Here is a 13,099-nt window from a genome sequence, read left to right on the forward strand (position 1 = left end):
GTACCAACGAAAATTTTCGCTAATGTGTCCCTTGGAATTGAAGAAGGGATAGAATTCATGCTTGCATCACCTTGCGAATGGGGATGTTCAATTCGGAAAGTCTGAGAAGATGGGATTAAGGGCATCTCTGACCATTGCACCATTTTTTGGTGCAAAGTTGCTCCAATACAACACCAAATTTTGTATCATTTTGGTGCAAAATGGTGCAAAGTGTAAAATGTCTCTTTTGTCCATATTTAACATTTTTCAAATAAATTTGTTAAAGGTATTTATGTTATTTGTGCTATATTTTTTTAATACAATAAATTATTATTATTATTATTTTAAAATAAATTTTAAATGTAAGACATAATAATTAATAAATTAATTAAAAGACGAAAACAATTTAAAATACATCAAATACGATTATTTATTAAAGTTAGCACGAAATATATTAAATAGCGACATACATATGATAATCTAATTTTATTTTTAAAAAGAAGATACATAAAAAAGTGCATAGTCGATTATTTGTGGGATGAACATATGAATTCTGAGAATTAAATTGCAAAAATTTAACGACTTCGTAATAACATCTATCCAAATTCGAAATGCATTGTACTATTTTCTGATGGCATGATTTCATATTTTCTTTGTTGTAGTATTTTTATTAATTGTTCTATGTTTTTTATATTTATTAATGAATTTAATCTTTTCTGTAATTTAACGTAATTATTTATTTAGTAATTTACGTATTTACGAAATAATTAAATAAATAATATTTCGAATAAATAAATTATAAAGAATAAAAAAAGGGAAGAAAATGATTAAACACTGTTCATTTGGTATAATTTTTGGTGTAATGGTTGGAGATGAATTTTAGTTTGGTACAAGATTTGGTGCAAAATTTGGTGCAGGATTGGAGATGACCTACGATCACTAGTAAACCTATTTGTTTATATCCAAAGGCACCAGGTGTATCACTTCTATAGTCCTCAAAACAAGACAGTATATATTTATACAAATGCAAACTTCTTAAAGAAAAAGTATAGAGAAGGAAGAAAGATTTAGGAGGAGCAAGAAAGATTCTTGGAATGATTATTCAAATTCGGAATGAAAAGTCTGTACATCTACTCTGGCTGCACATATGAACTTGCCTTCTACACATTAACCTAAATACCTGGAAGCAATGGATGAAATGAAACATGACCATATATGCAAATGCTATAGGATCAGTCATGTATTCTATGATAACAATTAAACCTAATTTATCTTATGCAATTAGTTTTGTAAGAAGATTTATGCATATTCCTTGTAGCCAGATTTGACTGTTCTTAGCAGGATCTTGGCGGGTCTATGGTAATATCAGTTGTTGATTCTTGTCCTTTCCTCTATCCCCCGAGAGTTAGATGGGAAGGCTTCAAGGCACGCTCACAGCATCCAGTGAATGCTTCTTGAACTTGTACTCATACTTCATAGAAATGAACCATCTCGCTTTTCTCTACGTTGCCCAGTTTCAGTGGTTATAACTTAGGTATCTAGTTGGAACTTTAAAGGTATGATTAGTGTATGAAAAATGAAGTGATAAGCTAACACTTACAGGATATGTTGATTCTAATTTTGTTAATGACAAAGATCACATGAAGTCTACTATTACTTAATTCTTGACCACAAGAGATATTAATTGCATAACATGGAAATCCCAAGTTTAATCTTTATTTACATTTTCATGTACTGAAAGTTGTAATGCAAGAATTGAAATTTTGACGAGATACTTCAATCATATGTACAGATGGTCAGAATTTAAGTTCTGTCTCTTCTAATAAAATATCTAAACTTCTCTCTTCATCAGATAGGTTTGGTTAAAAATTTAAATTAATTTGTACATGGGCTCCTACTTAATTATATTTCCTAATTTGAGTCAATAATTAACACAACCACCTATTTTATCTAAATTCATGAATATTATACTGTTTGAATAATTAACTCATTTATGTTGATTTTTATTCACCAAGCTTTCACACTTCTAGATTTTAGGAGATATATGTAATATATATGAAATTATAATCTATAACCTGCAATATTTTCTAGTTTTTCAAATATTATTGCATCTTTTTACTATTAAATGATTGTAAATGGATTGATGAATTAAATAATTCATTATAATCTGTAATCTGCATCAATTTTTTCAACCAAAATTAAAATTACAGTAACAATGTGTCAAACAATTGCATCAACTTAATATAAAATGAGTGTAAACAATTTGAAGAATTTACATAATCAATTCAGATGCATAAAATATATCATGAGGCTATAAGCTACTATTTGTAATCTTTCTCTAATTTTCGAATGCATAATTAGATTATAATGATACATTTCAATTGCAGTGTGAGAAGAACATTATAAAATGGTCAAGCTTAATGATGTTTAACGTCAAATGCTTACAGTCCAAAAATGACTCCAATTACGAAAAAAATATTTTTCTATCTACTCGTACTGTCACTCAACCTAATTCAAATCAAAAGCATCAAAACTGGAAGTAGTGTCCAAAATTGGAGCAGGCGGTGGTGGATATATATAAAATATATATATCCACCAAACTCAAGTTAATCCATTATCCAACTAAACCAAATCCATTTCACTTACAAAGAGAGAAGCCAAGAGTTGGGAGAAAAGAAAGAGAGAAGAGGGGGGGAAAAAAAAAAAAGGAAGGAAGAAGAAGAAATAAATAGAAAATTTTTGCCAACGTGTTAGGAATTAAGTGGTCTACATTATTATGCTTGAATTCCTCAATTTTGAAAAGTAAGTAAAAAATTACTTATTGTTAAGTTATGTTTGATTTTATAGTTGTTAGATTGTTAGATTAAATTCAATTTTATTGAAGGGGTTAAGTATAATAAACTATGAAATTGAGTAAAGTGAAAGAAAAATTAGTTTTAGTGATTAAAGCGACTGTAGAAATCGCTTAAACGTGAAATGATTAAGTTTGGTCATTGCCTATTTAATTATTGAAATTATTTAAAATAATTAATTGTTTATTTAAAATTATATCGTATTTCAGGCGACGATACTAACATCAGAACAGCTTACCAACCGGATTGATTTTGCGAACATAGTACTGTGAGCGAAAAAACTTAAATATTTTCAAATTGTTTATAAATTAAGTATATTATCAAAATATGTGCAATTATGTGTTCGATTATATGATTATTATGAAAATCTATTTTATTATGATACACGTGGAATATCAAAGATTATTTATTGCATATTTGTGACTTGGTATGTAAGACATGTGATATTGAGATTTGTTTGGTATGTGAGACATGCAATATTGAGATCAGACAGAAACGTACCCATGATTATATATTTCTTCTAGTTCACAGAGGTGCCTTGGCCGTGTTCTATCTTACACGGAGGGTCTTGACCTGACATTGGTCTTGATCGTGAACATATAGTTCACAGAGGGACCTTGGTCGTGTTCTAGAATTGATTATGAGAGGTCTTTGAGACCAACTTTCGTCCACGCAAGGGCCAAAGGCCCGTAGCGAAAGTTCTTAGCTCGAATGGCGGATTATATATTTCAATCAAAGGGTACATTTTTTGTAGATTTTTCAGTACGTTTGATATGATGAGATTATAGTATGATTATCAGTTGATATTTATATCATGATTTTGAAATGATATTTTATGACCTTATGTGAATATTTCACTTTTGGGCTATAATTACATAATGGTAGCTTGCGAATTATTAAATGATATGAACTCGATTTTCGATAAAAATGTAAAATTGAAAAAAAAGTATAATTATTTTCGAACTTCTCCACTCACTGAGTTATCAACTCATATATTTTCCCACGATTTTTCTTACAGGTAGCAATTGAATCTTTTTAGCTAGAAGTGCCTAATGATTTCGGAATGAGAGCCACACGATATGTTAAATATTATAACTCATATTGATGAAAAACGAAGTAAATATTTTGGGCCCATCGCATTATATTTTATATAAACATTTGATTTTGTTGCATTTTTTTTAAATAACTCATAGTCAGCCTTGGTGATAGATTTGACATCTAGTTAGAATCTATCATCAGCGCACGTCACGTTTCGAGTCCACTACGATGATTCGGGATGGGTCGTGTCAAAATGGTATCAGAGCATGATTTCGAAAATTTTTATAGTTGATGTATGTTCAGTGGATATGATCATATGTCGTGGTGACAGAAATCACAGGCTCTCTAACTCAAATGCATAAAACCAAAAATGATAGAAATATATTTTTAACAGATCCAGGAAAGACTAGTATGTAAGTATGGTAGTCGCAATGATATTATTGTTGGAAATATTATTAGTTGTTGGGTTGGAACTATGTGTGTATATAACCTAGTAAGATTTGAACAAATTTTGATGATTTTGCTGGGCATTCGAAGTTATAGCTTTACAATCAGCGTGGAATTTAATTATTTTGGAGCCAAATGGTCATTAGTGTTATAAAAAATTTGTGGTGATTTGTGGCCACTTATATGAGATGATAATAGAAATTATGATAGTGTATATTTATGCTATATGATAAGAAATTGTGGAAGACAAAATGATGATTTGCGGATTGATAGATAACTATTCATTATCGTGTATTTTAGGCATTGAGAAAATTAATGGTAATTCCAATTATTTTGATTATTTATGAGTTATTTGATTATAAGGAACGTGAGAATAATAGAGATGAGATTCATAATGATTACTGATTATGAGGTTATTTGTTGCTTAAAAAATATAATTAAATGGATATGAGTATTAGGTATGTTTATGTGAATCGATAAATAAAAAGGAGTAGAGAATGGTAAAGTTGAAATTTATTGAGATTGGAAAATTAACATGTCCAATTTTGGTGGTACATTGATGTGTGGAAGGTTATTATTTTATGATTTTAAGGAAAATTGATATAATTAAATGTTTTAGGTCATACAAGTGATGATAAATGTCAATGTTACATGATTATAACATGATATGGTGAATAGCATGTAAATGAATATAATGGTTGCCCTATAGCAAATAATGTAATGATAGATTTGGGTTATTAAGTTAATTAATTATGTTAATGCCATTTGTTGGATTATTGTGTCATATTTCATACAATTTGGAAGCGTTGAGTTAAATTTTGAAGTTAAGATGAATTTAATGAATTTTTAGTGATGTAATTTTTGGGTGATTTTCAATTGTATTTTTGGATTTCACGTATAAGATATTTCATTTTTATTGAGATCTATTTGCTATGGAATATATGGATGATATGTCGAATAGTTTGAAGTTTAGGATGATCGTTTAATGTGAACTTTATGCAATAGTGGGACAGTATCTCTAGGTTACATTATCTTAATTAAATGTCTTTATGCGATATACAAAAAGGATTATGCATTAATGATAGATCAACGACCTATTTACGGAATAAGAGTATAGATTTTCATGAATTAAATGTTATTATTGTCTCTTTATAGGAAGAAAGAACAAAATTTATATGGGAATAGAAATATCAAAAGTTTTGCTATCAGGAAATTTTAAGAAAATATTTGCTCTTATATCTAAAGATGATAAGTGATTGATTCACGATAATGATTTATATTATGGTTTAGAAAGTATTCTGAAATAAACTTATAAATAATAGATGATACTGTAGATTTTTGAAGATGTATGATTAAAACATGATTTTGAGTTGGTTATATTGGGATTTTGTCATCACATTGCGAGAAATATCAATAGTTATCAATCATCAGATTTTAAGGTATATTTTATTTGAAATGGTGGAAATGAAAATTGTGTATATAGTAACATTGGGCGATATAGAATTAAAGGAAAAGAACACCATATTGAACTATCTCAATTGTTTTGTTGGGGATAACTAGAATTTTAGAAAATCATGAACAATTGAATTTTTGGAAATATTGTCAATTTAGAATGAAGGTAGTTACCCTTAAAATATATATATATATATATATTTTTTTTTTTTTTTTGATTCCAAATACATGGAATGGAGACAAAATAGTATTTAAATCATTGTGGATAGATTGATAAAAGTTACAAGATTTTTTTTAAAAGATATAGTCAGTTCAAAGGATAAATTTATAAAATTATATGTAGACAATATTCTTAATTACATGGTGGAATTGGAGTATATATATCTTTAGTTAGTTGTAGGAAGTTATATAATTAAATTACACTATGCATTTTCTTTTGATATAATGTCAGACATTATGAATACAAATTCAAAAGAGAGGCTATCAACTATGGTTGGTTAATTAAAGGAAACTAGGATAATTATTTATTTTCATGGAATTGACATATAAAAACTAGACACAAGTGGCGATAATTGAGGTTATATATAATATTGGAATATTCCAATGACGTATAACGAAATAGGCGAAAGAATGTTGTTAGATCTTAATATGTAACCATTGTTATAGAAAAATAATGTGATTAGAGAATAGTTTAAATTATGGCATAAGGTGAAGATATGGAGAACATGAAAAGTAGAATCTTAAACTTTAAATTGGAAAATAATTGAGTTTTCCTAGGAGTTGGGAAAAGGAAAAGACAAGAATATCATATATTGGCTCTTAGGAAATTATTAAAGGTATGATAGGAAAGATTAAATTTTGGGACTAAAAGTTTGTTGGAGTAATCATTCAATAGATGAGGCGTTATGGCAAGCGAGGATCAAAGGTGTTCTCTATTTATATTACATGTGTGAATCTTAGTCAATTGAATTTCGTCCTCGAAATTCTTTTGAGTGGATGAGTTTTGTAATACCTTAATCTAGTTAAAATAAAAAAATAAAAGGAAAAAGGAAACAAATATATATATATATATATATATATGGAGCAGGCGGTGGTGGATATATATAAAATATATATATCCACCAAACTCAAGTTAATCCATTATCCAATTAAACCAAATCCATTTCACTTACAAAGAGGGAAGCCAAGAGCTGGGAGAAAAGAGGGAAAAAAAAAAAAAAAAAAAGGAAAAAAAAAAAAAAAAAAAAAGGAAGAAGAAGAAGAAGAAAAAGAAATAGAAAATTTTTGCCAACGTGTTAGGAATTAAGTGATTTACATTATTAAGCTTGAATTCCTCAATTTTGAAAAGTAAGTAAAAAATTACTTATTGTCAAGTTATGTTTGATTTTATAGTTGTTAGATTCTAAGATTAAATTCAATTTTATTGAAGGAGTTAAGTATAATAAACTATGAAATTGAGTAAACTGAAAGAAAAACTAGTTTTAGTGATTAAAGAGACTGTAGAAATCGCTTAAACGTGAAATGATTAAGTTTGGGTATTGCTTATTTAATTATTGAAATTATTTAAAATAATTAATTGTTTATTTAAAAATTATATCATATTTTAGGCGACGATACTAAAATCAGAATAGCTTACCAACCGAATTGATTTTGTGAACATAGTACTGTGAGTGAAAAAACTTAAATATTTTCAAATTGTTTATAAATTAAGTATATTATCAAAATATGTGCAATTACGTATTCGATTATATGATTATTATGAAAATCTATTTTATTATGATACATATAGAATATCAAAGATTATTTATGGCATATTTGTGACTTGATATGTAAGACATGTGATATTGAGATTTGTTTGGTATGTGAGACATGCAATATTGAGATCGGCCAGAAAAGTACCCATTATTATATACTTCTTCTAGTTCACAGAGGGGCTTTGGCCGTGTTCTATCCTACACGGAGGTCTTGACCTGACATTGGCCTTGATCGTGTACATATAGTTCACAGATGGACCTTGACCGTGTTCTAGAATTGATTATGAAAGGTCTTTGAGACCGACTTTCGTTCACGAAGGGGCCAAAGGCCCGCGGCGAAAGTTCTTAACTCGAGGGGCAGATTATATATTTCAATCAGAGGGTACACTTTTGGTGAATTTTTCAATACGTTTGATGTGATGAGATTATAGTATGGTTATCAGTTGATATTTATATCATGATTTTGAGATGATATTTTATGACCTTATGTGAATATTTCACTTTTGGGCTATAATTACATGATGGTAGCTTGCGAATTATTAAATGATATGAACTCGATTTTCGATAGAAATGTAAAATTAAAAAAAAAGTATAATTATTTTCGAACTTCTCCACTTACTGAGTTATCAACTTATATATTTTCCCACGATTTTTCTTATAGGTAGCAATTGATTCCTTTTAGTTGGAAGAGCCTAATGATTTCGGAATGAGAGCCACACGACATGTTGAATATTATAACTCATATTGATGAAGCACGAAGTAAATATTTTGGACCCATCGCATTATATTTTATATAAGCATTTGATTTTATCGCATTTTTTTTTAAATAACTCATATTCAGCCTTGATGATAGATTTGAAATCTAGTCAGCATCTATCATCGACGTACGTCATGTTTCGAGTCCATTAGGATGATTCAGGACGGGTCGTGTCATAGGGCGTCACACACTTTACGTGAATGATGATTTTCATTGGCATTTCTTCATAAATTTGTTCAGATCAACAATGTTCTTTGTCACTTTTGGTGGGGTTCGAAGGATAAAGCTTTTGAAGTTTTTAATTATAATATATCATATCGTTGCAGAACATGTGTATGGTACGTATGGGCAGATGGGTTCTATTTGGGGAGTCAACTTAATATAGAAGGGGAAAAAGGTATTAGTTGGTAACATCATTTGTGATGTTTTATAAAATAATTAAGCATTGATTTTTATAACGGTTGTGGCTTTAATTCTCCCATGTTTTCTATCTTGTGTTTGTTTATAAATCACATTCAACAACTTGGAGAAAATATTATTATGGGTTTGTTTGAGCCCCATTTTTATCAAAAAAATGTATTTTGAAATAGTATTATGATGAAAAATTGGTGGTTAAAAAATTAGAAATTTTTTTTGATTTGCATGTAATATTATTTTATTGAAAAATGTGAGGTTGAAATGGTGTCAAATTACTGTTGAAAAATATATTTTAATGAAAAAATGGGACTCAAACAAAGGCTATATTGCATTAGATTCGAAAGCATTGGCGATATTATTCTTGATAAGTGTAGAAACTGCAATTATTTGGGATCCTAAATGATGATATTTTGTTATTCTTTGGATGGAATAATATGTAATTTGTTATTTATTGCTTTTATTAGGAAAAATTTATATTTCAAAAAATAATTGGAAGAAAGAACGGAAAAGAGCTAAAATGAAGCAAATCCAAAATGCTGGGACTAAAATGAAAATACTCAAAAGTTGTTTCAGACTTCTCAATAAATATTTTAGAGTGCTCAAGGTCAATTAGATGAGAAAAGAAGTCAAAGTGATGATTTATAGTCAATATATTATCATAAATCAACTTTCAGCTGAAAAAGTTATGATTTGAATTTTCAGCCTTATATTAAGACTCAACTTTGGCATAGTAAACATTTGAATTGGGAAAATGATACTTCTAAAGGAATTATAGCCCTTTGAATAAGCTTTCCAACACATTTTGAATCACTTCAATCAGATATCAAGAAGAAAAGTTATAACAAAAAAATTAAAAGCTATTTGGCTATCAAAAATTAGGCAAGACACGCACCCCAACCTCAGGAGAGACACTCGTCCCCAAACCAAAAACGAGCAAATAAGGCACCCAAGGTTCCCAAGCACGCGCCTCATTGGTAAATGGCAAAAAAATCTAAGTTTCTTTATTTTATTTTAGTAAGCAACTTCCTTAACATCATATAAATAGGAAAACATGTTGAGACCTAATTCTTATGATTGAAAACCTCCCTTAGACCTAAAATTTCATCACATTCTACATATTTTGGAAACAAAGAACATTCAAGGCGGATAATACAAGGATTTTGAAGATTCATAACCCGATTTCAAGATTTAAGCTAAGAACGTGGATTTCTTGTACTTCTTCCATCTTTTTTATTTTCGGGTGATTTTTTTTCCAATTATTCTTGTGTAAATTAATTATAAGAATGTTAAACTAAGTCTTTCACTGTATTGGATAAACGATGAACCTTATTATTTTTTATTTTAATTAAAGACAATTAATTTAGTATTTCATGATTTTTCATTCCCATTAAATTATTTGATTGCTTCATCTTCAATCAGATGGTAAGTTACTTGTTGTAATGTAGAAATACTCACAATAAGTCCAAAACACGGCAAAATCAATTAATGGACAATAGATATTAAGAATAATATCTATGGCATGTGCAATCATATGTGATAAATCTTGTCAATCAATGCATATTTTTTATATGAACTCGAACTAGGAATATGATTGGGTCATGTTAAATATAGGTCTGATATATTTTGAAAAAAATTTGATTACAGTTAATCATAGATAACATACGTTGGTGAATTGGTCACATATAGTTACAAATTAAAGGGTCACATACAGTATTAGTAAAAACAAGTTTGCCCACAAATAGTCACATAAAACACATGCATAGTCACGAACAATAAATCTAGTCACAGATAAAATTTTGGAGATTTTTCTACAGTGGAGTATAGAGAGAATTTTTTTTTTCAATTTTTGGAGATTTTTCTATCACCAGAGCCGAAGCAATCGTCGGAGCTGATGGCCATCTCTGTGGAGAGGTGGAGGGAAGGTAGTGTAGTGGGTGAGGTGGAATGGGGTGGAAATAATTAATGTATATTATATTATAATTTAATATTTAATAAATTAATTTACCACTTGATTTTTGAAATATTCTAGTGAGCTTGTTATTTTTGAACGTTATCTTTAAAACTAGGATTTATGTATGTGGAAATTACACTAAACTCTACTTTTGAAGTTACATTTTTGAACCAAAATCTAAAAGAGTTTTATACAAAAATCAGATGATATATAATTTTTTTAATAATAAATGATATTATAAATTTAAATTAATATACATACCCATCCCTAGTCCCCTAGAAACCCTAAATTCTTTTTCCTCCAATTCTTTCTCTCATTGCCACTGTCTCTCTATCACACACTAGAAAGGAGACCATTGTCGTTGTGACGATGAAGCCATTGCGGTGGCATGAACAAAGCTCCGACGATGATGCTTACACCATTACAATGAAGCAGTCGCTGCACAATGTTGTTGCACCATGATGACGCTACTACAGTGTGGTGCAGCCACCTCCGCGCACTACAGTGCCCGTTGTTGCGCACTTTGATTCCACTAGAGAACTGTTGGTGCTGCATTGCTCATTGTCGACGATGATGCTAGTGAGTTTGGTGTAGTATGTATTAGAGGCAGTGATATGAATAAATCAATTCATGATTGTAGGGAAAATGGTGGTCCAACGTTGAAGTCTGCGATTTGGTGGTGGTTGTGGGGTGGGAAAAGTGTTTGTGACCAAACTGTGGACGATAAATTGGTCATTTTGTGGATTGGTGGTAGTGGCAGTGTGGATGGTGGTCCTGGTAATGGCAACGACAGCGACGGTGATGGTAGGTTTAGGATTTTTTTAGTTATTCATGGTGGTGTGGTGTGGTGTGGTAGAGATGGTTGTTGCAAGTATTAGTAGTGGTTACAAATTATTTGTTTGACTGTGATCACGAAATTGGTTAATCTGTAACCAATGAAAAAGATAAATTGTGACCAAAAAATAATGTGTAACCTAAAAATTTGTTAATTTGTGATCAATAATTTGTGACTATATAATAAATTGTGACTTATAATATTTGTAATTTGTGACCAATGAACAAATTTTGACTCATAAATTTTTTATTTGAGATAGAAGAACAAATTGTGACCAATAAAACTTATAAATTGTGGCTGTAAAATAATTTGTGACGTATAAAAATTTTGATTTATGACCAAAAAATAATATGTGACTAACTAAATCATTAATTTGTAACCAAATTGTATAGTTCTGTAACCTTAGTATATTTAATTAATAAAATATTTAATTAATTAATGAAATCATAAATAAATTTTAATAAATATCTGATTTTTGAAATTTGAAATTTTTGTTATTATTTTTTTAATGGATGATACTTATCCTCTTAATTATGAATTTTTCCCATATGTATTGATCCCTTTGATTAGCGTTTGAATTTCTTGAGTCCACTTCCCATTTCCAATTATAAGGCACAATGATGCATTATTTTTCTTCATTTTCTTCATGTCCTCAATTCTTTTAAAATAATGCAATTCAATCCTTGGGTCCAATCAATTGTACAACCAATGTCCTCCTCAAATTCTATTTATGAAATTTGATCCCAAACTTATGGCTTTTATTTTCGTCACTCTTTCTATTCCAAATGCTTAGAAACAAGTCGGACACTAAAACAAAAGAAAATTAACTTATGTTAAGTAAAAATCAACACTTTGACGATATAAAAGCTTTTTAATATGGTCCAAATAAGTGTAAAAAATTGCGCTTACCATAGGTTCAGTTCATGTTCCCAAAAAAAAATTTTTTTTTTTTTCACAAGTGAAATTATTTTATTTTTGCACATTCAAAGATTTTCAATGTTACATATGTTCGCATGGAAATTTAAAATTCGATTAACTCCATCTTTATTAATTTTTTATTTTTCTTTACAAATTTCCATTTGGAGTTGAATCTTATGCTAAAGTAAAGAGGATCGATGTTAAAGTAAGTTATACTATATTATCCTTCCACCCTAATTTGAATGGTGTTCATTGTTGAATTTTGTTGTTCAGTTGAATACTACCATAAAAATTTTCCAACAATTTTACCCATCTTTTCCTCGAAGTCTAGCTTCAACTTAATTGATCCAATATAGTATTTATGCTTCTAATTGCTAGAAAACTATGAAGCCTTGTGTATGGAATCACGAGTGTAAAATAAGTAATAGCAAATTAAAAAAAAATCGTTAAAAAATAATGAATTTTCAGATGGTGAAAGAATTTTGGGGAAGCTCAAATTTTAATGTATTGAATACAACAACATAGGGTATTTTGGATCATTTAAAAGACATTAAGTTGTTTGTAAATTAATTCTTTGCTCTCAATGATTTACGTAAAATTTATTTGTCTGTTTGTTTTTATTTATATTATTGTTTGCTCAGATTGGAAGTGCCTTTGTTGTTTTCTCCTACGCAGACAAAACCAAATAAAAACCAAATT

Source organism: Olea europaea, unplaced genomic scaffold (assembly GCF_002742605.1).
Source record: "Olea europaea var. sylvestris unplaced genomic scaffold, O_europaea_v1 scaffold60, whole genome shotgun sequence".
NCBI classification, from domain to species: domain Eukaryota; kingdom Viridiplantae; phylum Streptophyta; class Magnoliopsida; order Lamiales; family Oleaceae; genus Olea; species Olea europaea.